The 14,818-nt window shown below is 36.2% G+C and overlaps 1 non-coding gene across 1 annotated transcript; it reads right to left on the bottom strand.

Moving 5' to 3' along the window:
• Positions 1–5,360: 5,360 nt before the first annotated feature.
• On the bottom strand, positions 5,361–5,467 carry LOC128032869 (small nucleolar RNA R71). The gene has a single exon (XR_008189209.1). It is a non-coding gene; the product is annotated as a small nucleolar RNA R71 (small nucleolar RNA).
• Between the last annotated feature and the right edge of the window lie 9,351 nt (positions 5,468–14,818).

Below are 14,818 nucleotides of genomic sequence, written 5' to 3'. Positions count from 1 at the left end.
TTGAATTTTGGGGCGTTACAACTCTACCCCTTTAACAAAATTTTGGTCTCAAAATATACCTGGTCAGAAAAGGTGAAGGTATTCATGTCGCATCGCCTCTTCGGGTTCCCACGTGGCTTCTTCTGAACTATGGTTACGCCAAAGCACCTTGACTAAAGGAATAGATTTCTTCCTCAGTACTTTAACCTCACGGTCCAATATCTGTATTGGCTCCTCTTCGAAGGTTAGATCTGGCCTAACCTCGATCTCCTCAACTGGTACTATGTGTGTGGGATTAGAGCGATAACGCCTTAACATGGAGACATGGAACACATCGTGAATTCGGTCTAACTTTGGAGGCAACTCAAGTTGATATGGGACCGGTTCCACACGCTTCAGTATACGGTAAGGGCCAATGAACCTAGGGCTAAGCTTACCTTTCCGACCAAACCTCTGTATCTTTTTCCATGGGAAAACCTTGAGAAAAATGTAATCCCCCATAGAATACTCAATCTCTCGGTGTTTAAGATTCGCATAAGACTTTTGCCTATCGGATACTTCCTTTAACCAGTCTCGAATCATTTTACCTTCTCTTCGGTATCAGAAACTAACTCTGGCCCCAAAACTCGCCGCTCGCCTAGCTCAGTCCAACAGGTAGGAGTACAACACCTACAACCATATAACGCCTCGTACGGTGCCATTTGAATACTGGACTAGTAGCTATTATTATACGCAAACTCTACTAGCGGCAAATAATCTTCCCAGTTGCCTCGAAAATCCATTACACAACACCTTAACATATCCTCCAGTATTTGAATCACCTTATCTGACTGACCATCAGTCTGGGGATGAAACGCAGTACTAAAGTCCAGTCTCGAACCTAATGCCTCGTGTAATTTCTTCTAAAACTGAGATGTAAAGCGAGGATCTCTATCTGATATAATAGAAACTGGTACCCCATGCAGTCTTACAATCTCAGCCACATACAGTTTAGCCAACTTCTACAAAAACTAATCAGTACGGACTGGTATGAAATGAGCAGATTTAGTCAATCGATCTATAATAACCCATACCGAATCCTTCTTGGTAGACGTTAAGGGCAACCCACTCATAAAATCCATGGTTACTCTCTCCCACTTCCAAAGTGGAATCTTAACTGGCTGTAATAATCCTGAAGGTAACTGATGTTCAGCCTTCACTTGCTAGCAAGTTAAACACTTACCCACAAATTAGTAACTTTACGCTTAAGACCAGGCCACCAATATAACTCACGAAGGTCACTGTACATTTTATTCCCACCAGGATGCATAGCAAAAGGACTACTATGCGCATCTCATAGAATAGATTGCCTCAAATTATTATCCCTCGATACACACACTCTCCCACGAAAACACAATACTCCTTCACTATTCAACCCAAAATCAAAAGTTCCCCCATTCTTAACCTGACGGAAACGAGGAACCAGTGACTCATCCAACAATACAGTAACAGTGTGGGCCTTAGCCCAAAATAGTAATAGTACAGTGCAGTAATGCAACACATCCCAATCCAGCCAACACACCACTCCGTACCACCAACACACTATGTGGGGATAAAATCGACCCACCCAGTCAACACAACAATATCGCAACAAAACTGATAGTAATAGAATCGCAGCAAAGCTGCCAGTAATAGTATATGTGGCAAAGCCACCAGTATAGTATACTTCCCCCATATCAGTATCCCAACCCCATGCAGTATGTCATGTCATAAATCATACGTGAATGTAGAACGTCATATTTAGTAACAGTCATATATATCATAAGGCTATAATGGTCATTTCATCTCCTAAATGTATATCAATCATTTTACCCAATGGGGGTATTTCAGTCATTTTACCCTTTGGGCGTATTTCAGTCATTTTACCCTTCGAGGGTATTTCAATCATTTTACCCTTCGGGGGTATTTCGATCATTTGACCCTACGAGGGTATTTCAATCATTTTACCATTTGAGGGTATTTCAGTGATTTTACCCTTCGAGGGTATTTCGATCATTTTACCCTTCGAGGGTATTTAAGTTATTTTACCCTTCGGGGGGTATTTTAGTCATTTTACCCTTCGAGAGTATTTCAGTCATTTTACCCTTCGAGGGTATTTCGGTCATTTTACCCTTTGAGGGTATTTCGGTCCTTTTACCCTTCGAGGGTATTTCGGTCATTTTACCCTTTGAGGGTATTTTGGTCATTTTACCCTTTGAAGGTATTTCTATCATTTTACCCTTCGAGGGTATTTCATTCATTTTACCCTTTGAGGGTATTCTGGTCATTTTGCCCTTCAAGGGTATTTCGGTTATTTGCCCACTAATCGCTAATTGGGCTTACCACTCGAGCGATCAGACGTCCGTGTGGTCTCAAACTCCGTGTTTATGACTTTTCAACTTTTCACCGATCTACGGTTGCAATGGGTGATTACACACCTGTTTATGAGAAGAGTGCAAATCTCCACGAACGCCCACCTAGAATCAAACATGACCTAAAGTTAGTTCATTACTGCTAGGGTAAAACTCCCTCCTAAAAGCACTTAATCCAAAACACCCTCCTTACCTTGATTGAACGCTGAGGCCAAAGATTGACTATTTCAAATAACTTGCAAACCACCACTCCTCGAAGGAATCCCTAAGACCACAACAAGTAACACCATATGAGGAAGAAAACAACCAAAGGCAATCAAGGGATAAGGAAGAAGAGTATTCGGTTTTGAAAAAGAAAAGAAGAGAATAAATATACTCAAGTGAGAAGTATAACCACTTACCGAAAGTCAGAAACCTGCAGCATAGGAACATTAAGAAGGAGCAGAGAAGAGAACGATACAATGAATGCGTAATATTCGGCTAGAAGATAAGAAAGGAGAAAACCTGACAGGGACAAACCAATGAAAACAAATAGATTACTTCGCCAAAGAATAGAAAGAGAAGAGAAGGAAGGTTCGGCCAATAGAAAAGAGAAAAGGGAGGATTCGGCAAAGAGGGAAAAAGAGAGGAAAAGAGCAGAAAAGAAAAGTGAACAAAATGCAAGAGGTACTTCCCAAAACTAGGAAAAATTTGGCACCAAAAGCTAATAGAAGAACACGAAATTGACCCCAAAACTGAAAATCTTTAGTACCTAATGACCAAATTCGAAAAATGCTATCCTAAGAAGTTCTTACAAATGCCGAAAATGACAAAGTTTCCCCCATAGTCGAATTCTCAAGGGTCAAATTACCCCAAACGGCACACACTCCCCCTCCTCATCCAACCCCTTGATTTTCTCTTAAAAACTCTCCCATTATCCCTCCATGATTTTCTCCACCACTTCCTCTTCAACTCCCCCAACCACTCCGTTCAAAAACCATTCAGACTCTCCATAACTGTGTTTCAGTCCAACACCACTACCTACACAGCTCAAGTAGAAAAATAATTACTTCCTTGCACAACCCAGGACTTGAACCTCAAACCTCAAGAATACTTTACATGCCACCTACCACTGGACCAATAGGCTCTTTGTGTCATAAAACAAGTACTAATATAAATAAGGCCTAAGTGCCAGTGTCCAGATTCATTTAAGGGAAAAACTAAAAATTCTGCAAAAGCAAAGACTTAAACCCAGGCTTCTCAAAGACATCCACACACAACCAAATCACTTAACCATTGAAGCAAACAAACAATTTGAATTAAATCATGCAGAAATTAAAGACTTAGATTTTTGGGGCGTTACAAATCAGAAAAGGAGCAAAGCAAAGGGATAAAGGAGTTTCGTCAGTTAGAGTCCTGGGTGATAGCCAATATGATTTTGGTTTAATCTTTCTTTTCTTTAACTTAATATAAAGATGTTTGATATGTGTTCTTTGTTCTTGTTTACAACAATGTTAGCTTAATTTTATTTAAGCTAGGATGATTGCTTTGATTAAGTAATATTTATTTGATTCATGCTTATAATGTTTGTGCCTCAATCGATCATGTTTTCAATTAAAATCAAGTCTGTATTTCATTCATATGTGATTGAAATGCACCTGAATTAGCTGAGTGATCCTAACCAGACGACGGCTAATGGACGTAGAATTGAAATCTGCATACTCAATTTAGATCCTAACACGATTAAATTGTAGGTTGCATAACAACTTTAACCAAGCTCTATTATCTGCATAGTTTTTAGATTTGTGTGATTAAATTGTTTCAAACCTAACACGTCCCTGTTTCCTCACACGAATGCTAAGAAATCCTTAGTAAATAAGGATCAGTAAAATGCGTATTTACTAAGTAAAGGATTCTGAAAGGACCTAATGTGGTTTCCAAACTCATGAAAGATCGAGTTGCCATACAATGTTTTTCCGAATGTTATTAAGCATGTTGATAATAAATTGAGTTTAATTAAAGTAATTGCCCTAGTCTATTTATGTTATATTTGTTGCAAATTGTGTTTAATTTTACTAAAATCTATTTCAATCATAGAGTCTGCATACTTAGGATAATTGGCATTAGGGATCATTGCATTTGGTTTAATATACTTTAATCACCACTTTTCAACTATATTGTGTTTTTATTTACCAAATTTTTAATATAATTTTAAAAATTAAGTGACTTAGCACAAGTACAATCCCTGTGGAGATGATAACTCGATACTTACTTATTACTTGATAACGACTGTGTACACTTGTACAAACATAGCGTTACAAGTTTTTGGCGCCGTTGCTGGGGATTGTCTGCTGTTGCCATAGTTATTTTTTTCGTGAAATTATTTATTGTCAATTTAATTTATTTCTAACATTACTAACTTATTCTTTTTAATTCTTTTGATTTTCTTTTCAGGTATTTATGAGCATAGATCGAATTATCGATTTACTCCCTGTAGTCCCTAAAATTGAGCGAACTTTCAGACAAAGAAGACATGAACGAACAACTCAAAGATAAGTCGAGATGGACCTTGGAAATTAGAATCAAGAACAAGGCAATGAAGTCAATCAAGTACGAAATCCTATCCTCATTGCCAATGATAGGGATCGATGCATCAGGCAATATGTTGTGCCACTTTTCAGTGAGTTAAACCAAGGAATTAGAAAGCCATATACTGAGGCGACCTAGTTTGAATTGAAACTAGTGATGTTTCGAATGCTACAAACGGTGGGCCAATTTAGTGGTATGCCCACGGAAGATCCACATCTCTACCTTCGATTGGTTATGAAGGTGAGTGATTCATTCAAGATAGCCGGTGTGACTGAATACGCACTGAGGTTAAAGTTATTTTTGTACTCGTTGCAAGATCGAGAACGAGCATGGCTCAATTCATTGCCACCAAGTTTCATATCTACATGGTAAGAATTAGCAGAGAGATTTTTGGTTAAGTATTTCTCACCTAGCAAAAACACTAAGTTAAGGAACGAGATCACAACTTTCCAACAATTGGATGAAGAGTCTTTGTATGAGGCTTGGGAGCGATTCAGGGAGTTACTTCGTAAGTGTCCTCATCATGAGATTCCTCATTGTATCCAGTTGGAGACCTTCTATAATGGTCTCAATGCACATACAAGATTGATGGTAGATGCTTCTGCGAATGGTGCAATTTTTTCTAAGTCTTATAATGAGGTTTATGAGATCATCGAGAGGATCGCGAGTAATAACTATCAATGGCCAACAAATCAAACAGTTTCAGGAAGACGCGTAGCTGGAGTTCATGAAGTTGACTCTTTCACTTCGTTATCAGCTCAGGTATCGTCTATTTTCTCTATGTTAAAATAGCTAACTACTAATAGTACTAATAATTTACAGCTCAGCCACTAAGCACGTTTGAAACAGTTTCCTGTGTGTACTGTGGGAAAGGTCATTCTTTTGAGAATTGTCCATCAAACACCGAGTTAATGTACTATATGGGGAACCAATATCAAAATAGGAGAGGACAAGGACCCCAGTCCAACTTCTACAATCCTTCATGGCGTAATCATCCTAATTTTTATTGGAGCAACCAAGGAAATGGACCAAACAATAACTTATTACAGCAAAGACTCAACCAATCTCAAGGGTATAATCAGCAAGCTTCAAAACCACTTTAAGTTGAGGCATCAAATAGTTCAGAGAACTTGTTGAAAGCATACAAGCGTATATGGGAAAGAATGACGCTTTGATCCAAAGCCAAGCAGCAACACTGAAAAATTTGGAAAACCAAATGGGTCAGTTAGCTACGGAGCTACGTAATAGACCGCAAGGAACCTTGCCGAGTGATACTAAGAATCCAAGAAATTTGGGTAAAGAACATATCAAGGAAGTGGCAGCGCGAAGTGGTAAAATTCTAGAACCCCGATTGATTGATGTAAAAAATAAGCCTGTTGAAAAGAATCAACCAGGTGTTGAAGTTCCTACACCAAAGGAATCAAAATCTACAAAGTTTGGCAAGGTAAGCCCTGACTTAGTGAATTTAGATATTTTAACATCTTCTTTGGATGCAGATTTACCTACTCAAAAAAGTTGTCCAGTTCAACCGAAAGTTCCATCACCTCCATATCCGCAAATGTTGCAGCAAAACAAACAGAAACAGGAGGTGTAATTCAAGAAATTTTTGGATGTTCTGAAGCAGTTACACATCAATATTCCGTTGGTGGAGGCTTTAGAACAAATGCGAAATTATGTGAAGTTTATGAAGGATATACTATCCAAGAAGAAACGACTAAGTGAGTATGAGACTGTTGCCTTGACAAAGAAATTCAAAGACCCTATACCCAGTAACATTGGTGACTCCTATTGTGGTAAAGCTTTGTGTGACTTTGGAACGAGTATCAACTTGATGGCTAAGTCTATCTTCAAGATGTTAGGGATAGGTGAAGTAAGACCTACAACTATGATGCTTCAGCTAGCGGATCGATCTTTAGCATATCCCAAAGGAAAGATCGAAGATGTTTTGGTAATAGTTAATAAATTTATTTTTCCTACTGATTTCATTGTCTTAGATTTTGAAGCAGACAAGGAAGTGTCGATCATCCTTGGAAGACCTTTTTTAGCCATGAGAAGAATGTTAATTGATGTGCAGAAAGGAGAACTCACAATGCGAGTTCAAAATGATCAGGCAACCATTAACATTCTTAAAGCGATGAAATTTCCCAATCCGGCATAGGAGTGTTCAGTTGTGGAAGAGATAGAAACATTGGTTTCTATGGAAAGCAATTTTGAAAAAGATCCATTGGAGAAAGCTTTAGATCTTGACCTTTTGGAGGATGAAGAACGTGAAGAAAACATGGCTTTGATTGAAGCCAGTCCAGGAAATTTTTTTCAATCCACATGGTTTGAACCATTAGCGTTGCAAGTTAGAGAATTTGTGCAACCCAAGTTGCCAATTGAAAAACCACCTAAACTCGAACTAAAGGTACTTCCTTCCCATTTGAAATACGTTTATTTAGGCGATTGATCTACTTTGCCTGTGATTATTTCAGCGAAATTGACGAAATATCTAGAAGAGCAACTAATTGTTGTTCTAAAGAAATTTACGAAACCAATTGGTTGGACCATAGTTGATATTCGAGGTATAAGCCCTTCTTTTTCAATGCATAAAATCATTTTAGAAGAATGTGAAAAAGCTTTAATTGATGGGAAAAGGAGGCTCAATCCTATTATGAAAGAGGTTGTGAGAAAGTAACTGATCATATGGTTAGATGCAGGAATCATGTATCCTATTTTAGATAGTTCATGGGTAAGTCTGGTGCAGTGTGTGCCGAAGAAAGGTGGAATCACTATTGTTGAAAATGAATGTAATGAGTTAATTCTAACGAGAAATGTTATCAGTTGGAGAATTTGTATTGATTACAGAAAGTTGAACAAAGCCACTCGGAAGGACCATTTTTCGCTGGCTTTTATGGATCAGATGTTAGATTGACTGGAAGGTAATGAATTCTATTATTTTTTAGATGACTATTCAGGATATAACCAAATAGTTTTAGCCCCGGAATACCAACATAAAACAACCTTTACTTGTCTATACGGTACGTTTGCTTTTAGACGGATGCCTTTTGGTTTATGCAATGCACCTGCAACTTTTCAACGATGCATGATGACAATATTTACTGATATGGTTGAAAATTTTGTTCAGGTTTTCATGGATGATTTTTTCTTTTTTTGGTAACACTTATGATATCTGTTTGAGTAATTTGGCTAAGGTAGTGAAGAGATGTGAAGAGACGAATCTTGTCCTCAATTGGGAAAAATGCCATTTTATGGTCAAGGAAGGGATTGTCTTAGGTCAAAAGATCTCAAAGAAAGGAATTTAAGTCGATAAAGCAAAGGTGGACGTAATTGAAAGATTAAGGGCCCCAATGAATGTGAAAGGAATTAGAAGTTTCTCAGGCCATGTCGATTTTTATTGAAGGTTTATCAAAGATTTCTCAAAAAATTTTAAACCATTGTGTTTGTTGATAGAGAATGATACAGTGTTTAATTTCAACAAAGCATGTTTGGAATCTTTTAAAAAGTTAAGGAAGAAGTTAATCTCAGCCCCAACAAACCATGCAAGTAGAACTTTGACGGGAGCCCAACGCAATTATACGATAACCGAAAAAAACTCTTCGATATAGTTTTTAGTTTTGACAAATCCCGCTCATTTGTTATAGGTACCCAAGTTACAGTATTTACTGACCATGCGACCATTAAATACTTGCTCACAAAGAAAGATGCAAAACCAAGGCTAATTCGTTAGATACTTTTACTCCAAGAATTTGACCTTGAGATCCAAGACAAAAAAGGTGTCGAAAATCAAATAGCTGATCATTTGTCGAGGTTGGAGCAAGATGAGGTAACTCAGTCATGTGTGCCTATCAACAAGAATTTCCCAGATGGACACTTATTTGAGGTAAAACGAATTCATGAAATACCCTGGTTTGCTGATTTTTCCAATTATCTTGCATGTGGAATAATTCCTCGAGAAATGACATACAACAAAGGATAAAATTCCTTCATGATAGTCGGTATTATCTTTGGGAGGATTCATTTTTGTTTAAACAATATGCAGATAATATAATCGGAAAGTGTGTAGCTGAAAGTGAGATTGTTGAGATCTTGTATCATTGCCATTCATCTCCAAGTGGGGGACACTTTGGTGGTTCACATACTGCAGCAAAGATTTTGCAAGCAAGTTTCTTTTGGCCTACACTATTTAAAGATACTTATGCTTATGTGAAGAACTCTGATAAATGCCAAAGGACTGGAAATATATCATGGAGGAATGAGATGCCCTTGACAAACATTTTGGAGATTGAATTGTTCGACGTATGGGGCATTGATTTCGTAGGCCTATTTCCTTCTTTGTATGGGAAAAATACATCTTAGTTGCTGTGTACTATGTATCCTAGTGGGTTGAAGCTGAAGCATACCCTACAAGTGATGCTAAGGTAGTCATGCGATTTCAACATAAGCATGTGTTTACACGATTTAGGACACCAAGAGCAATTATTAGTGATGAAGGTTCTCACTTTGTGAACAAATGGCTTAAGTGGTTGCTTGATAAATATGATGTGAAGCACAAGATTGCTACTACCTATCACCCCCAGTCTAATGAGCAAATTGAAAGACTGAATCGCGAAATCAAAGGTATCCTTGAAATGGTAGTACACCATTTTTGTCTCGAAGGCTCAATCATGCATTATGGGCCTATCAAACAACATTTAAGACTCCGTTAGGAATGAATCCTTATCGAATAGTCTTTGGAAAGGCATGTCATTTGCCATTAGAGTTGGAGAATAAAGCTCACTGCGCTTTGAAGCAGTTCAACTTTGATCTTAAGCAAGCCGGTGAGAGAAGAATGTTACAACTTGATGAGTTGGAAGAGCTGAGGTTGTTTTCCTATGAGAATGCCAAAACGTGTAACGAAAGATCAAAGAGATGGCATGATAGTCATATACAACCTCGCGAGTTTAAAGAAGGTCAGAAGGTTTTGTTGTTTAATTCAAGGTTGAAGTTATTTCTTGGGAAGCTTAAATCCCAATGGAAAGTATCTTATACCATCTACCGAGTTTATTCTTATGGAGCTATTGAATTATACGATAATTACGGAGGTACGTTGAAAGTTAATGGTCAACGTCTCAAACACTACTGGGATGGTGAAGTTGAGTGAATTGAATCCTCGCTCAAATTAGCATACCCTTAATTTTCCATGAACTGATTTTGTAAATAAATAAATAATTAGAATTATTTTCTTAACTTATTACATTAACTAATTCTATCTAAGGAGATTGAAACTTAAGCGGGATCGCTGTGACCTCTCCAACCTTTCCTGGGAATTAATTTAATGTAATTTGTTAAGAAGAAATTTTCTAATCAAGACTTAATTTTTTTTTAAAATTTCATTTTCTTTGTCTAAATTTTAATTTTTTATGTTAATAAAGGGAGTCAAATTTGGCCAAGTACTAATAAATATTTTTAGTAAGATACAATCTGAGTTTGAGGCACAAGACAGTAAAAAGAAGGGAAAAATCCATGTCTTACCGTCACACCCATTGCTTGCCACCCAAGTAACCCTAATAAACTTTGCTGAATTTTTGGGAAAAGATACCATGTCTCACAAAAGAACCAGATCTTCAAAGACTACTCTTGAAAACCCAATTTTCATCAATGAAGAAGTGAAATAGAGATTTGATTCAATCTTCAAGCATCAACCTATGATGCCGGAAAAAGGTTTTGACTTGAAGAGTCATGGTTTGATGGTTGTTCCTATACTAGTTAGAAAGAAAATCAACGCTCTAAAGTGGGAACGATTTTGTGATGCTCGTTCACTTTCCGATGATGAACTAGTTCGAGAATTCTATGCTAGTTTGACTACGCAAGATGCTACTGAAGTCATCGTTCGAAAGAAAAAAGGTAGTTCTTACTTCTATGTCCATCAATAATTTGTTCAATTTACCTGATGTCGAAGAAGATGAGTATTGCCCTGTGATGAACAATATCAATTGGGATTTTCTTCAACAAGTGCTTGATGTTGTGACAAATATGGGATCCCAATGGATTATAAGAAAGTATGGGAGCCATTCTTGTCGAAGAGAATACTTAAAACCAGTAGCAAAGGTATGGTTTTATTTTGTTCGCTACATTTTTATGCCTATCTCACATAGTTCCACCATCTCGATGGAACGAATGCTTTTGTTATATGCATTTATGACAGAACAGTCCATTAATGTTGGGAAAATTACCCTCAAAGAGATTCACGATTGTGCTCAAAAGAAGGCAGGAAGTGGTTATTTCCCATCATTAATCACTTCACTTTACTTAAAGGCCCATGTTAAAACAAAAGCAAATTTGAAGGGGCGATATGTGCAAGGATGCATTACAAATTATGATCTTGAAAGATTAGTAGAGAGGGTGCATAAACTGAATCAAGGCCAGCAAGAAGAGCCAACTGAGCCAGATACAGAGGAGTCAATAGATGGAACTGAAACTGGAGCTAATTCAGTCACAGACATTGAAAAGGAAGAATCCGATAAGGAACCAAACATTCCTGAACCAAGGATTGAGCCAGAAGAAGAACCAGTCAAGCTAAGTGTTGAACTTGAATATACAATTGTCATGCCAACTTCTGCAAATACTTCAAGGAAATCAGAGTTGTCAAATTTGATGGATATGTGCAAATTCATGCACAATCAACAACAAACTTACTGGAAATATGCAACAATTAGAGATGACTCAATTCAAAATACTTTTAAGAATATCTCTAATACTTTTGTTCCTAAGTTCCTAGATGCTATCTTTGTGACATGGACAGAAGATACTGACGATGCAAGCGGAGATTGAGCTAAAGAAGACAAGGGGAATAAGTTAGAAAAATAAAAGGGGGATTTTGGTCCTGTTATTTATTTAATTATTTTTAAGTCTTTAGGAATTTATTTCTTTCATAATTAGGATTTAATTTCTGCAGAATAAAACATAGCAAGCATGAACAAACTTAGCACTTCTTTAGAAAGAATAAGACTAAGTGATGTGGTAATGGGAATGAATATGTCTAGGATTGGGTTATTAGGGAAGACTTGATACTTAAGCAGTCATAATGACTCACCTCTCTTTCTTTACAACCCTACCTGGTATTCAGTTTTCAATTATTACTTTGTTCTTGCAATGAGTACATTGCTTCATTTTAAAGGGGGTAAGGCAAATAAATTGCTCAAACTTTTAGATTTTTCAAGCATGTTTTAATCATTTCTTTCATAAGTATGTTTTAATAAATGAATTTTTATATATATTCTTGTTACTGAGATAGTTTGTATGCAAGTATGAATGATGATTTTATCTAAGTGAAAGTATGTTATCATGAAGAACGAAATGCTTGTATGATCTTAGCCTTAGTAATGTTTCCCATGAAAACTTAGTTCTTTTGAGATTAAACATGCATGAAGGTTTATATCTTTAGAATTGACTTAGTAATTTTCTTGCGGCGAAATCCTAGGAGACATAAAAACCTTAAATGATATAGGCACAATTTCTTTGGATCGTTTGAGCCTTTTGAAGCCAATCCTATGATATTAGACCCTTGAAACTGTAATTTTGAGCTTAAAGGCCTATTTTTTTTTTACAATGAGCTTACATTATAAGCCAATTATCATCTTTTTAAAGCTATCTTAAATTTGTGCACCTATTGGAACTAAAGTTTTCCTGGGAATCAACATTTGAGGAAATTTTCATAAAGATGTATGTGCTTATGCTTAAAAAAAGTGAAGAAAAGTTCGCTCAGTCTCAAAAAAAAAAAGGAAAACTGTATGAGTTTGAGTTCAAAATAAGTTTGGGGGTGTTCCAAAGGTTCACTTAAAGAAAAAGGTTGTATTACGAGAAAACTAAGACAAAGTTAAAGGTTAAGATTTTTAAACCGAAATGTCCCATCTCTTAAAATGCCTACCTTTAACTGAGCCCATTACAACCTTATAAAAAGCTTGTTGATTTGATGATTATGTCACCTACATTAGTAGAGAGGAAGTCCTAAGTTCAAGATATAAAGATCATAAATAAGCCTTGTGATTTTTTGCTTGATTGATAGGAAATTATGTTGAATGAAGAATGTTATCTATGGCTGTGACATACATGCAAACTATGATTCGTGTTGGCATATTCTGAAGCTTAGTATAATCTTGAGGAATGTTTGCATATGAATTACTTGTTAATAAAGAAGATTGATAAGCATGGAGTTATCAATTCATGATTATGGGACAAAGATTAATGCTGCTTACATAATTAGCAATTTTGCCTTAGCAAGACCTTTTGCTGTGCATAAACATTACTTGGGACGAGAAATGATTTAAGTTTGGAGGTGTGTAAACGGAAAAATATATAGAATTTTTCCTATGTAATTTATCACCTTTTTACTTAAATCCATTGTTAAAACTAAGTAATTGTTTATTAAATTAATGAAATATGTGAAAATATGAAATTAGGACATAGAAATTATTAAAATGTGATTTTATGCTTTATTATATAGTTTTCATGCAATAAATGACTTATTTTATATTGATTTGAATATATTATATTTTTTAAGACGTAAAGTGTGTCATTCATGATTAAATTAAATAATAAAATATAAAATTATATTTAATAATTCATTTTAAAATATTTCTTTAATAATTTGGTTTTAATTAATTAATTAATTAGATAAATTTAATTCTTTGGTCCTCTAACTTGTTGATTTATTTTGGATAGGTCTGATAGCTTTGCTGGATTACAAAACCGTCCAAATTGGAGACCAAGTCAACCTAAAATTCGACTGCACATGGCTATCCGTAAACCACTTTTTGGTTTAATTACACAAGGTCCTTGAAGAGTTGAAGAAATTTGGGATTTACCTGAAGATTTGCACTTGACTGAGTCTCGGTCCTGAGTTGTTGTGTCACTCCAATTGACCAAAAATCAAGGAAAAATCTGCTCAACTTGCTAAAATTATGGCCGGCCACCCATGGAAGATTCTTCAAAAGATGGAAACTCCTATTTTTAGCAAACTACCTCTCCCTTCTCACCTATAAATAAGACCCTCTCATTCCTTCATTCATCATCCCTCAAGCATCCATCAAGCATCATTCTCTCTTTTTCTCTTAGCCTTTTCTATTTCCACACTTAGCATCATCTCTTCATAGAGATTTTAGAAATTAAGCCTCTTAAAAAACCTTTGGTCGGCCACCTTGGAGAATCATCAACAAAGCAGCAAAGCAAAGGGATGAAGGAGTTTCGTCAGTTAGAGTTTTGGGTGACAACCAATATGAATTTGGTTTAATCTTTCTTTTCTTTAACATAATATAAAGATGTTTTCTATGTGTTCTTTCTTCTTGTTTACAACAATGTTAGCTCAATTTTATTTAAGCTAGGATGATTGATTTGATTAAATAATATTTATTTGATTCATGCTTATAATGTTTGTGCCTCAATCAATCATGTTTTTAATTAAAATCAAGTCTGTATTTCGTTCATACGTGATTGAAATGAACTTGAATTAGCTGAGTGATCCTGTTGTTAAAACAGTTAACCGCTAATAGTACTAATAATTTTGCAGCTCAGCCACTAAGTCTGTTTGAAATAGTTTCTTGTGTGTAGTGTGGGGAATGTCATTCTTTTGAGAATTATCCATCAAATGACGAGTTAGTGTACTATGTCGGAAACCAATATCAAAATAGGAATGAAAAAGGACCCAGTCCAACTTTTACAATCCTTCATGGCATAATCATCCTAACTTTTCTTGGAGCAACCAAGGAAATAGACCGAACAACAACTTATTACAGCAAAGACCCAACCAATCTCAAGGGTATAATCAGCAAGCTTCAAAACCACCTCAAGCTGAGGCATCAAACAGTTTGGAGAACTTGTTGAAAGCGTACATCGCAAAAAAT

This window comes from Gossypium raimondii, chromosome 9, assembly GCF_025698545.1.
Source record: "Gossypium raimondii isolate GPD5lz chromosome 9, ASM2569854v1, whole genome shotgun sequence".
Lineage (NCBI taxonomy): Eukaryota > Viridiplantae > Streptophyta > Magnoliopsida > Malvales > Malvaceae > Gossypium > Gossypium raimondii.
This window is presented reverse-complemented; position numbering and strand designations above follow the sequence as displayed.